The sequence below is a fragment of the Electrophorus electricus genome, chromosome 12 (assembly GCF_041902795.1).
Source record: "Electrophorus electricus isolate QZ-2024a chromosome 12, ASM4190279v1, whole genome shotgun sequence".
Classification (NCBI taxonomy): Eukaryota; Metazoa; Chordata; class Actinopteri; order Gymnotiformes; family Gymnotidae; genus Electrophorus; species Electrophorus electricus.
In genome coordinates, this window is record NC_137508.1 from 7,406,490 (window position 1) to 7,418,678 (window position 12,189).

Genomic DNA, 12,189 nt, shown 5'->3' on the forward strand with positions numbered 1-12,189 from the left:
CAAACTGACTTCTCATTATTCACAGAATCTTTGTCACAGAATTTCTCTTGCCTTGCTTCATCTTTCTGGGTGACATAGGCATTATAGTCAGCCTTACTGATATGCTTTAATGGAAATTTTAAGTTTACTTGTAAACCTTGGCCAAAGTCCTCCAATATCAGGATGCAGCAAAAATATCAGATTAGAAACTGACACAATATGAGTCCACCAATATCTGCCCAGTAATCTTACAAGTCTTGCCATTCTCTGCATATACAAGTCAAATACAGGTGCTCTCAGGCCAGAGGTCACTAGCTGCCAGGTGGAGGAGCTCCCATTCAAGGGACACTTGAGTCTGCAGGCATCCTTACAGAAGCGCCATAAAGGAGTCCTCTGCACTGTTGCGCTAGTACGCAGCTAATGAGAAGTTTACACAAAGCAACTTCTTACAAGGACGTGTTTAATGTTGAATTTTATATTTAGCGTTGACATTTGAGGAGACTGTCCTACAATCAGTACTTTACCAGTTCAGTGGGGTAGTACTTGTGATTTCCCCTTGACTGTTGTAGCTAGCATGCTACTAGTTGGCTAGCTGAGCTGATCCACTCTAGACTGTATTAGCGAGCATGCTACCTACTATCCTTCCGAACTGCTCCCCTGCCACAGTATTAGCTAGCTAGCATGCTAATATTCGTTTTCCCTGTCAGATGTTTATTTGCAACTTTAAATGACCTAATTGGTTTCAAAACAGAATGAGGACAATACATCTTAAAATTATAACTACCTTGAAATACGTGGGAACATCTGTATTTTTTTGTACTAAAAAGTGAACAGAAGATTCTCTAACGCATACATCACATTTTGACACACGCAACTGTTGTCACGCCCATACCTCCAGTACTTGGTCCCAGGCGCTCCAATAAAATGAGAAACAAGAAGACTGGACCTACCGCTGGCCTTTCCCCAAATCAAATCTTATTTGAGAGATTATCCAGTCTCATCATAGAGAGCCTCTTTGAGAGGATCACTTTACATAGGCCTACTGAAATACGTTATAAAATAGGATTATCACATTCTGAATAGTAAATGATAAACTAACCTTTTCTATAACAATGTAGGCCTAATTTTTATTAGCTACCTCAGAACATCCCAAAGTATCTATCATCTATATCACAAGCTTGTTTTTAAATTCGATTTAAATTACAATTAGCCAGTCATGTATCCAAAACATATTTTTTTCTCACCAGCCCCGGGGACATAACATTTAAAATAAAATAAAAAAAATACTGGGAAAAAAAAAATAATTAAAAAACTGCATTCTACTGTTTGCCACTTGCACTGGTAATTTATTACTTGAGTACCAACATTTTTCATTGTTCAAGGACTAGGCTATTTGCACGACCACACCTCTCAACCAATTAGATGGTAGCGCACATTTACAACACTCGTCCTACAGTTGCTATGAAGTTCGTCACCTTTAATGGTACGTTCACGATAACTGAGAACTCGGATTTTCCAAGTTGGAATCTCCTACTTCCCACATTAACACATTCAGGCGACTTCATGCGTCTGAATACTCACAGGAAACGGGCGCTTGTTTTGCTACTGAGAGAGCATAAAAAAGTCATCAGTTTTACGCAATACACGCTCAAGATGAGATGGAGCAATGCAGGAGCTTTGTGTTCATTTTGTATTATTTTGCCCCGCAAATCATAATTACAGTTTATTTAACTGCATATCAGAAAATGTTATTCATATATATATATATATATATATATATATATATATATATATATATATATATATATAATTTTTTATGTATTTTAAAGATAATTCTCTTTATTTTAAGGATAACAGTTAACAGTTTGATCAACAAAGAGTTATCAGTTTGATCAATAAATCTTACAAAAAGAGAATGAACTTTTCAATTATCAAAGTATCAACCAGTATTTAACAATTTCATATATAATTTGAAACTTAAAAGAGCGTTTGTTTGTCTTATTTTTCACTAAACGCGCTGCCACGCTGGTGTGACGTCACAGAATGTCATCTCGAATAAGTCTGAGCTTTCGACAAACTGCGACTTTCCGAGTAGGAATCACGGATACGTCGCCTTTCCCACTTGGTCAAGAATGCAGCATAATGCAACCCCATTGTTTCACTAAATCGGCGCGCCACATAAATGAATAAAAATCTTACGTCGTTCCTTCTACTTATGTTGGATTTTTTTCAGTCTTGCTAAAGTCTGAAGCTTAACAGTGCTCAAACTGAGCAGCACGTGATTTTGAGGAAGTAAGCTATTTTATAGTTCAAATGAAATAAGATATTAAAGCATAATTGACTTTTGACAATTCGTGAAATTGTAAAATATTTACGATCCCACTGTATACATATGCACAATAAATTACACACTAAAGGGGGAAAAAAGATTTATCACAATGCCCCCCTCCACCCCCCTCCAAAAATAAAAACACTGCAACACGGGATGTTCTCAGTTTGTCTAATATATAAAACGGATCTTAATACGTTACAATTTTCATGCATGGAATTTGACATTAGGCAAGTAATAAGCCTAGACAGAATTCAGTACCTGACTTGTGAATCTTATGTTAATAATTTACTTTATTTATCCAATCATAGACTGACCAAACACAATTTCAGTAGAAATCGATCTTTTTCAAAATGTCAGTATGTCCTATTTGTTTCTTAATTTTGCTATATAATATTTATATTTCCTCTCAATTAAGTCTACACTCACAGACTTACATTGCTAATCTACCTAAGGTCTACAGGATGTGAAATGTGTTAAAGTAATGTAATGAACTTTCATGTTTAATAATGCTAAAAAATCTATTAGTATCACAATAGCTGTGAAATTGTTGATTATTCAGCTGTGCTGATTTGTCTTTACAGTACAGTTAGAAAGTAATTGGAAAGTTTCAATTATTTTGATTGTGCTTCAGCACGCTGGGTATTTCCATCTGTGACATGTGCACCATATAAGAATCACGCTGCTTTTTAAACATAGTTGATCCAGTATTATTGAGAGAATAGTTCAGTGGTTTTGAAGAGCTGCAATGAGCCTAAAAACACAAGTGAACACTAGGAGGCATCCAAGAGGTTTATCTTGTAGCTAAACGCTGGTAAAACAATTTGTTCTGGGGTGTGGGGAAATAAAAGACAAAAACAACCCTTCTTCATCTTCCTTGTAATGCTTTATTGATGTATGTCTGTATTAACAAGTTGTAGAGTCTCATCTAGTATTAACAAAGGGGGTTCACCTTCTAAGCAGCCTTGTCTGTTTTCACCTCTCATTTGATTTATTTCTAAGGGATACTCAAGAATAGCCTTTTACTGGACATTTTCTGTTCAGAAATGCTCTACCTCAGCTTGGATTTGGATCAGCTCCCAGTTAGGCAGAGCTATATTGAATTTCATGAAAATGCAAATATGGGACTTCTTATATGCCATCCAAAATAGGTGGCAAATAATATATGACTAACATCTATGAATTTGTTTAGGGGCACAGTGTTCATAGACAGAGTTGTGTGAAATAGAAAACTGTGCTGAAAAGAGAGGTGCCACAGGAGAGTCTCGGGACTACTTTGAGTAGTCAGTAACCATAGAAACCCCATGCTTTTAGAAACAAAACCTCCTATTTGGTTTGTGCTACTGCTGTTCAAAGTATTGAAACCTTTATTCTCTAATTGTTTTTTATTCTTCTCTATATTCTGCAATATATTATAGATATACTTTTCCTTATCATAAGAAAATGAAATGTATCAGATATTTGAATTAATATGTATAATAACGTCACAGTGATGGTTATATTTACTGTATATATGTGCTACACTGTATCAGCACCTTCTAATCTAATTAATGTGTCTTACATGTACATAAAAAGGGCCTAAATTAGTCAAGAAGTGTTCCTATTGCTGCCCCAAAATAAAGAAACAGTGTCAGTGGCGGTTAAGTATCTGTGCTTCAGTGTGTGCTCTCAGTCTTTGGCTAAAACATTGTTCCATTTAAGGTTTGATTTATGGCTGGAGGAGGCAGAAGAGAATCCCGATTCCCAAAAGTGCAGAAGAAACTGTGATGCTAAATAAATCTTGCTGAAATGCAATGTTCTTTCCCCCCCCCATTTCCCACACTTTGCACAGCAACTTTGTGAACAGTCTTACCCTTAAGGCCAAAGCGGAAAGATAGCATACATTTAAATTTAGATGTTTAAATATTATGATGTGTCACTGTCTGTATTACCAGTAATATCATACCACCAAAAGAATTTTGATGTAATATGGCCTAAGCATTACAAGCATCTTACAGTCTCAGTTTTCTATCTTTTTTTCCTGCACTTAAATTCATGTGAACATTTGGAGCTCATTATTCTGCATTTTGAAGGAAGATACAACTGACCTTTAAGAAATCCAAGTCATTAATCAATTTCATGATCCAAGCAACCCATGTGAATAATGTGAGATAGTCATACATTCACAGATTTTTTACTAAGGGATATGCTGCTATACATTACATATATATATATATATATATATATATATATATATATATATATATATATATATATATATATATATATATATATATATATAGATATATATAGATAGATATATATAGATAGATAGATATATATATAGATATATATAGATATATTCATATTCAAAATATGCTTGCACAGTTAATGAAATACCTTTGTCCGAAATGTACTCTTTCTCTGGAAAAGTTGTATGCTTCAACTGTGTCCGAAACATCCTATATCTCTGGAAACTACATAAAGTTCTAAGAGTGTAGATGAATTCATTTTCTTTGAGGTTCCAGATTTCATTGCTGCCATAGCAACAACTGCCAGCGTAAACAGTGGTTGCTCAGTGGTTATGGTACTTGACTTGTAGTTAGAAAGTTGATGGTTCAAGTTGCCACTGTTGGGCCCTTGAGCAAAGCCCTTAACCCAAGTTGTATTCACTCATAATTGTAAGTTGCTTTTATCCAAAGTGTCAGCTAAATGTCATTAATGTAGTAGTCATTCATATTAAAATGCCTTGCCACTGGAAATGACATATCCTTAATTCCGATTGTCCGAATGTGTTCAACAAACCAATCAGCAATTCTTCTCTTGGTTTATCCAGTGTAAAGCTGATTACATCTCTTACAAGTAATACAATAGACAACTCCTGCATTGATGCATGAGGAGGAATGGGGGATAACAGTTAATCCTTTTTGCCAATTATTTTAGTGGCTGTGTTAATACATTTACATATAGCACATCTGGAGTGGTTGCAGGCTACAGTACCACAGCCATTATTTGAATGATCATTTATCTCACTCTTGACAAGCATGTCTGTGAAGGTGTTGTCTTGTCTGTAGGAGATTAGTGGGGTCTCTGCATCATCCTGGAGGATTCTGAAGTGTTTAAGTATAATATCAGCTACTGTTTTATTTGTAGGAAGATAAGTCAGCACCAAGGGAATACTTGTAATCTTAACAGCAGATTGTTTAAAGGTCAGTGCGTCTACTCTCTGAATAGACAAAACACATAGCACATAGCAAAGGCATCATCTATGACTTCCACAGGAAACCCACAGTTTTTAAAATATTCACACATATTCATGCTTTTCTGGTGAAAGTCTTAAGTCTCACTGCGCATGCGTTTAGGTCTAAGTATCTGTGAGTAAGGGATTGAGTCCAAAAGGCTATGTTCATGCCAGATTGAGATGGGTTCAACTTGAAAAATGAAGAAATGGATAGTTGGAGGTCTTCTAATGTGCATGTAGCAATACCAAATATGTCATCAGTGTATCTAAAAAATTGTAAGGTCCAGATACAGGTCCAGTATATTGCTCAAAAATGTTTCTCCAACAAAGACGTTTGCATAGGATGGCCCTGTTTTTGTACCCATGCTAACTCTTCTTATTTCTGAGTAGTACTTGGAGTCAAAGGTGAAGTAGTTCAGAGTTACACAATTTCTGACAGTCTTAATAGATTATCTGGGGGAGCATCTTTCTCAGGTTTTGCATCAAGAACATGTCTTAAAGCTCTCAAACCATCTTCATTGGGGATGTCTGTGTACAAATTTTTAATTTCCACTGAAAAAACCAAGGAGTTGGTGGGTAGTATTTTTTTCTTTCAAGCATTCAAGGATTTGTGTGAAGCATCCTTAACATATCTAGGTAAGGACTGAACAAATGGTTGAAAAATGTTATCCAGAAACAGATATTATTTCTGTTGGGCAGGAACAAGCAGATACAATAGGACATCCAACAGGACATGGTTACAGCTAAGATTAACTGCAATAAGATTTTGTGCAGAATCAGGGAGGTGTCCTCCTGAAATGGTATGATTAATAGTGGATTGGATGGTAGACTGTAACTGTGGAGTGATGTCAGAGCTGCTCTGCCTATAAAAACTAGTATCAGAAAGCTGCTTGGTTGCTTTATTTACATTTAACACCTAAGCCCATTTACAGTGAGAATGAAGACTGTCTTCAGAAAAAGTATGGAAATGTGTGAATATTTTCACAGCTGTGAATTTCCCAAGGACACTATAAATGAGAATCATGGAGGCTATGTTTAGGATCGGCCTTCACTGTAGCATATCAGTGGGAAAAGTGTCATTTGCGTTGTGGTGCTGGGAATTGCTGAGAGCAGGGACAAATTGCACTCCTCCCAGGCCACATGATACAATCTCACTTCCAAACATTGATATTTCTCCCTCAGAGCATGAGGGAGGAGACAGTGAGCAAGCAGACTGCAGTCTAGAGTTAATGACATTGAAGAACATGGCCTAATAACTAAACCAAATTAAATTACAAAATGAGAATCTAAATGTTATTCCCGAAGATAACATATTAGAAAAGTGATTTTCAAACTGTTGTTCATAATCCTTTGCAAGAGGGTCTATTGGGTTAATTGAGTCATTGGTGAGTATTTCACAGATTGTGAATATCTTCAGTTATACAACAAATATTAGCAAATAACCTGTGAATGCAACTTTTAAAAATCCTGTGTAAAATGTTTTAAAGATTAAAAACCCAGGGAGCTCATGTATATATGTCAAGTTCACTATGAAGATTTGGTCCATAAATTGTCATTGTTTCAAGTTTAACCTCCTGCAGCAAGTGGTTCTTTGTTCTAATTAGACTTCAAACTGTAGACATACTAATCACTAGCAGATGTATATAGGAACCCAAATCATATGTGAAGAATGTTCAGTGACACTAGGAAGAATACCAGAAAGTCCCCATGCATTTTTGTGGTTTGGATTACACCATAGAGTGACGTTCACATACTGCACATCAAACAGGTTTATTTACGTTATGGCAGCTGTTTTGTGCAAAGTTTTATGTGTTGAATCAAGCTAGTGAATATCATGGATGGTGTTCAGTCATTTGTAACAGGTCAGTAATTTGTTTTATGCTGACATCTACAAATGTCTCACCAACTCTGCCATTTACCACTTACTATGGTATATCCATCACATGCCCAATTAATATGGTATGTCTATCACATGTTTAACCTACCCTGTGTTTAATATGTAATTCAAAGACTTCATGAGTTTATTTTCTGAGATAGTTGCAGTGCATTGCTGGATATGGTCCTTATATTGAATGAATCTGCCTAACCAAGAGGACCATACATTGTTGTTTAGTGTTCTAGTGAGTTTCCAACAATTTTGAACATTCAACAACTCCATGAGAAAGTGAATGCCATTTTTGTAATTGTTGTATAAAATACCACTTACAATTGTATGCATGTTACACTGTTGGATACAGTTGACATTCTGTTAGGTAAACAATATGTTAATAATGTATTTTTGACATTCTAGATTTATTATAGGGATTGTAAGCAGTTTATACATGTCACTCACTCACTCAAATAATTTTGATTTTGAAAGTGATAATTACTTAGTTGTAACACAGTCCTAGTCATTGGGTCGATCACATTTAATATTGGTAATTATTTAAAATGTCAATATTATCTTTGTATATTTCTTGATTAATTAAAATCTATGAGCTGCATAGATGTGTGAAGCAATAAATCATCATTTTGGACATCTTGTTCTCACTGGACAATGTGTGATTAGAAATTAATTAATTATCTTTTCTTGTTCTCACTGGACAATGTGTGATTGGAAATTAATTGAACATCTGCCTCTAAAGATCCCCCTTTAGAGATCACAGGTTGGGGTTTGCAACACCTCTGTATTAATTTGAATTTGGTCCTTTGGAATCCTGCATTTATCACAGCCATGACATCACTGCATGGAGATACATATGGCAGTGCACACCATCATTGTAATGTCTGTCCATCACACTTTCGAGAAGCTTTTGAGTTTACAAGGTAGTCAAGTCCCTTATCATCACAGCTTTTACACAATAGTCACTCCAAAGAGGAAGATGACAAATTTGATGTAGCAGAGCAGTGTGCTCCTAAGATCCAAAGTGGTTGCTTCACTATGTGCAGTTTGAAACTTGTTGCAGGTCCTAACATTGACTTTGTCCTCTTAGCCATTAGAGAAATGAAGGAGGATAACAATCAGCTCAGACAACATAGGCCACAAATTCTCAACACGCTATTCACCCAAATTCTTGCTATAGAACATGTTCCTTACTTGAATAACAGAGTATGTTTCACAAAAACTGCCTAGCCTAAACTGCCTAGCCTAAACACCTTGCCATGACCTCACAGTTTCCTTTGAGATCTCCCTGGTATCTTCATATGAAGCTTCTCATAGCCTGGCCATAACTTTGGACAACCAGTTGTTCTCAATTCATGTATCGAATCTGACATGGTCTTACAGATTTCTCCTTTGTAATATATGAAGGATTCAGCCATTTCTCTCACAGGAAGCTGCCCAGGTGCTTTTGCAGTCTCTTGTCATCTCAAAGCTAGACTACTGCAACTCGCCACTTGCTGGTCTTCCACTATAAGCCATCAGACCTCTACAACTTGTCTAGAATGCAACAGCATGACTAGGCTTCAACAGGAGTTCACATATCACTCTGCAGCTTCATTCCTTTCATTGGCTTTCAGTAGCTATGCGAATCAGATTTAAAATGCTGATGCTCGTCTACAAAGCCAAAAAATGGACCAGCAACACCATACATGATGTGAGGGTCAAAGCCCAATCCATAAATGTCAAAGCACTTTTGTAAGTCACTCTTGAAAAGAGTGTCTGTTAAATGCCAAATATGTAAATGTCTACAACAAAGAGGTAAGGAAGGCTATGTCAACCAACTCCCTCTTATGCAGCTGTAAGATGTGGTCACTCAGGGTACATTCCTCATCATCTAGTTCAACATAACAGAAAGTACCACATCATCCTCAACTGTGCCTTCATTTATCAAGGCAAAAGCTTAAATGAACACCTCCATCCAGGCACCTCATTAGGATGGGTGTGCTTTATCACATCCAGAAATACCTCATAATTGTCTGCAATGACATAAAGGGAATGTTTCATCAAGTCAGGGTTGTGTCTCTTTGTTTGTATTGCTCGATCACAGTGCAGCATTTGATACTATAGATCACATTTTAATAGATAAGATTGAAAATGTTATTGGGATTAAGAGAATAGCTCTTTTCTGGTTTAGATGTTGCACATGTGTGAAAAGATGTTTCCACTTTCCACTTGTAAAAAAAAAAATTATATAACCCAAATGATAAATTTATCTATGTAACAGCTCTTCCTGTGTTTTTCATACTATCAACTAGCTACATAAGATACAAAATGGGGCTTTTTCCTTCTTCAACATGTTCTCTACAGTTGTTCCCTATATAACTAATAGTAGTAGTAGGCTTTTGACAACAAACCATCAATATCATAAAGATTAATTAAATAATCTCAAATGAAAATAATCTATTGAAATACTGAGGCACTTTGCATTCTACATAAGAAGCATTCCAACTCCCTTTTGCGCTCTGTTCGTGTAACCCAAATGATAAAGTTAGCCACATAACAGCTCTTCATGTGTTTTTCACAGTCATGAAGCTAGCTACATAAAATACAAACAGGGATTGGAGAGCATTACTCGCCACCTAGTGCCTGTCTTGTAGAACTGCTCTCACTAACCAAACTCAACAGTACCAAGGCATGTGTAAGATAAAAAAGGAAAATGCAAAAAAAAAAAAAAATAAATAAATAAATGTAGGCCCCTCTTCCCAGACTAATATCCTGGTAATACCAAGGTTAAGTCACATAGGTCTTACTTACCTGGCCATTATAAGTTTGTAAGCATAAATGCTGACTTTTCAGATGTTACTTTAGATGTCCCACAAGACTCTGTTTTAGACTAGAGTTCCTGCTTTTTTTCTTTATATATTAGGGTAAATTTAAATCAGGGTATATATCAGGGTAAATGGTCTTGCCCCACAGTACCTTACCAATATCTTGTCTATAATGATCTTACACATCTGCTTCATTCAAAAGACCTGTTCCACCAAACCCTCCAATATATTGAATAATCTTCCTGTTGATGTTCAGGACACAGAGACATTCTCAATATTTAAGGCTAGGCTGAAAATGTGTTTGTTTAGTTTTGGTAAATATCTTTCAACTCAGGTAAAGGTGTAGATTTGGGGGTTTATGGGGCATTGAGAGTTATGGTAAACTGGGATGTTGTTAATCTGTCACTTCACTTATGAATTTGTCACTCAAGTTTGCTGGCTGGGAGTGGCACAGTGCTGATGTTCCAGGTAACATCATGCTGGTGTTACCTTTTTAGCTGTGCTGCCATAGCTAGATCCACCCTTGCACATTATATACCCCTATTTTACATACTGTAGTATTTGGCCATGCCAAATAATTTATCCTCTCTGAAGTACTTGTACTCTTGATGTCATGCTGTTGCTGAGTCTTGATCCATCTCTGCATTGTAGCTCCTCTCACACACAGATCCCTTCCCCTACTGTGGCTCTTCTCACCCCCAACCCCAACCACTCACTTCTTCTCTACCCTGGTTCACTCTCCTCCCAGAACATCAAGAACGCTCTTGGCTGACTGTCATCCACTATGTTAGTTTGTTCTTAATTGCTTATTTTGTTCCTACTGTACTTTCCAGTGGAGAATGCATTCCCTGTCTGAGTCTTGGTTGCTCTCAAGTTTTATTCATCATTCTCTTAAAGAGTTTTTACTTGCCACTATCGTCTTTGGCTTGTTCACTAGGGGTTTTGGACTGGACATCTGGAAAGTTGCTTTGTGACATTGTCTGTTGTAAATAGTTCTATATAAATATGACTTTGACTGACTTTGTTGGAAATGAATTTGAGATCTTCAAAGAGCTGACTGAAGCAACTGTCAAATCATGTCATGTGACAGCTGATACCACAAATCATGCAACAGCAGCCACCTATAAAGACACTGAACTTGCAGTGTTGAGAAAATGTTTTCCAGACAAATTTGCATTCCTATCAGCTGGCAAACATTTTTTCCTCATACAGTAGACTACTGACCCTGGCACCTGAGAGTGGCTAAAAAGTCCAGTTAATCTGGTATAAGAGCTGGAAGGGGGTGGGTATGGCGTTAGAGAGATGGAGAGTAACATCGTAGAGTACCATGAGGCTAAGGAAAATGTGCTTTGAGGTTTTTTTTTAACTGATGCTAAAAAAGGTATGGCTATTAATATATCTTAATGTATTGGTTATTAACAGAGTAACACATAACACAATAAGTTAAGGGGTGAAGAAAATTTGTTTTGACCCTGCATAATACCATGGTTCAGTTAAATAATTTGTTGAGTGGTGTGATTCTTGGTCTTGTTTGCAGCTGAAGGTATCATGAATTAAAGAGAGTGTTATCAGTTTGTTATTCAGAAAATGGGACAAAGACACTCATTCATGGTGAACCAGTGAAAGCAAAACAATATAAATATTTGGATACAATTTGGGTATAATAAATATCAGTAAAACAAAGTGTCAACAGAATCTGTTTTTTTTTTTTTTTTTTTTTTTTTTTAAGAAACTGAACTCACTTGGAGTGAACAAGAATACTCTTAAAATGTTTCAAAGTACCTTTATTAAGAGTGTTATAATTTGATACTTTATTTGTTAGTTTAATCTCCTCATTTGTCAGAACAGCAATAATTTAGTGAGAACTGCATGCACATTATCCAAAATAATTGAGGTTCCTCTGAGGTATCTTCTTTTTATGACCACATATAGTTAGGAACTGAAATAGTGCTTTAAAATGGTTAACTTTGGA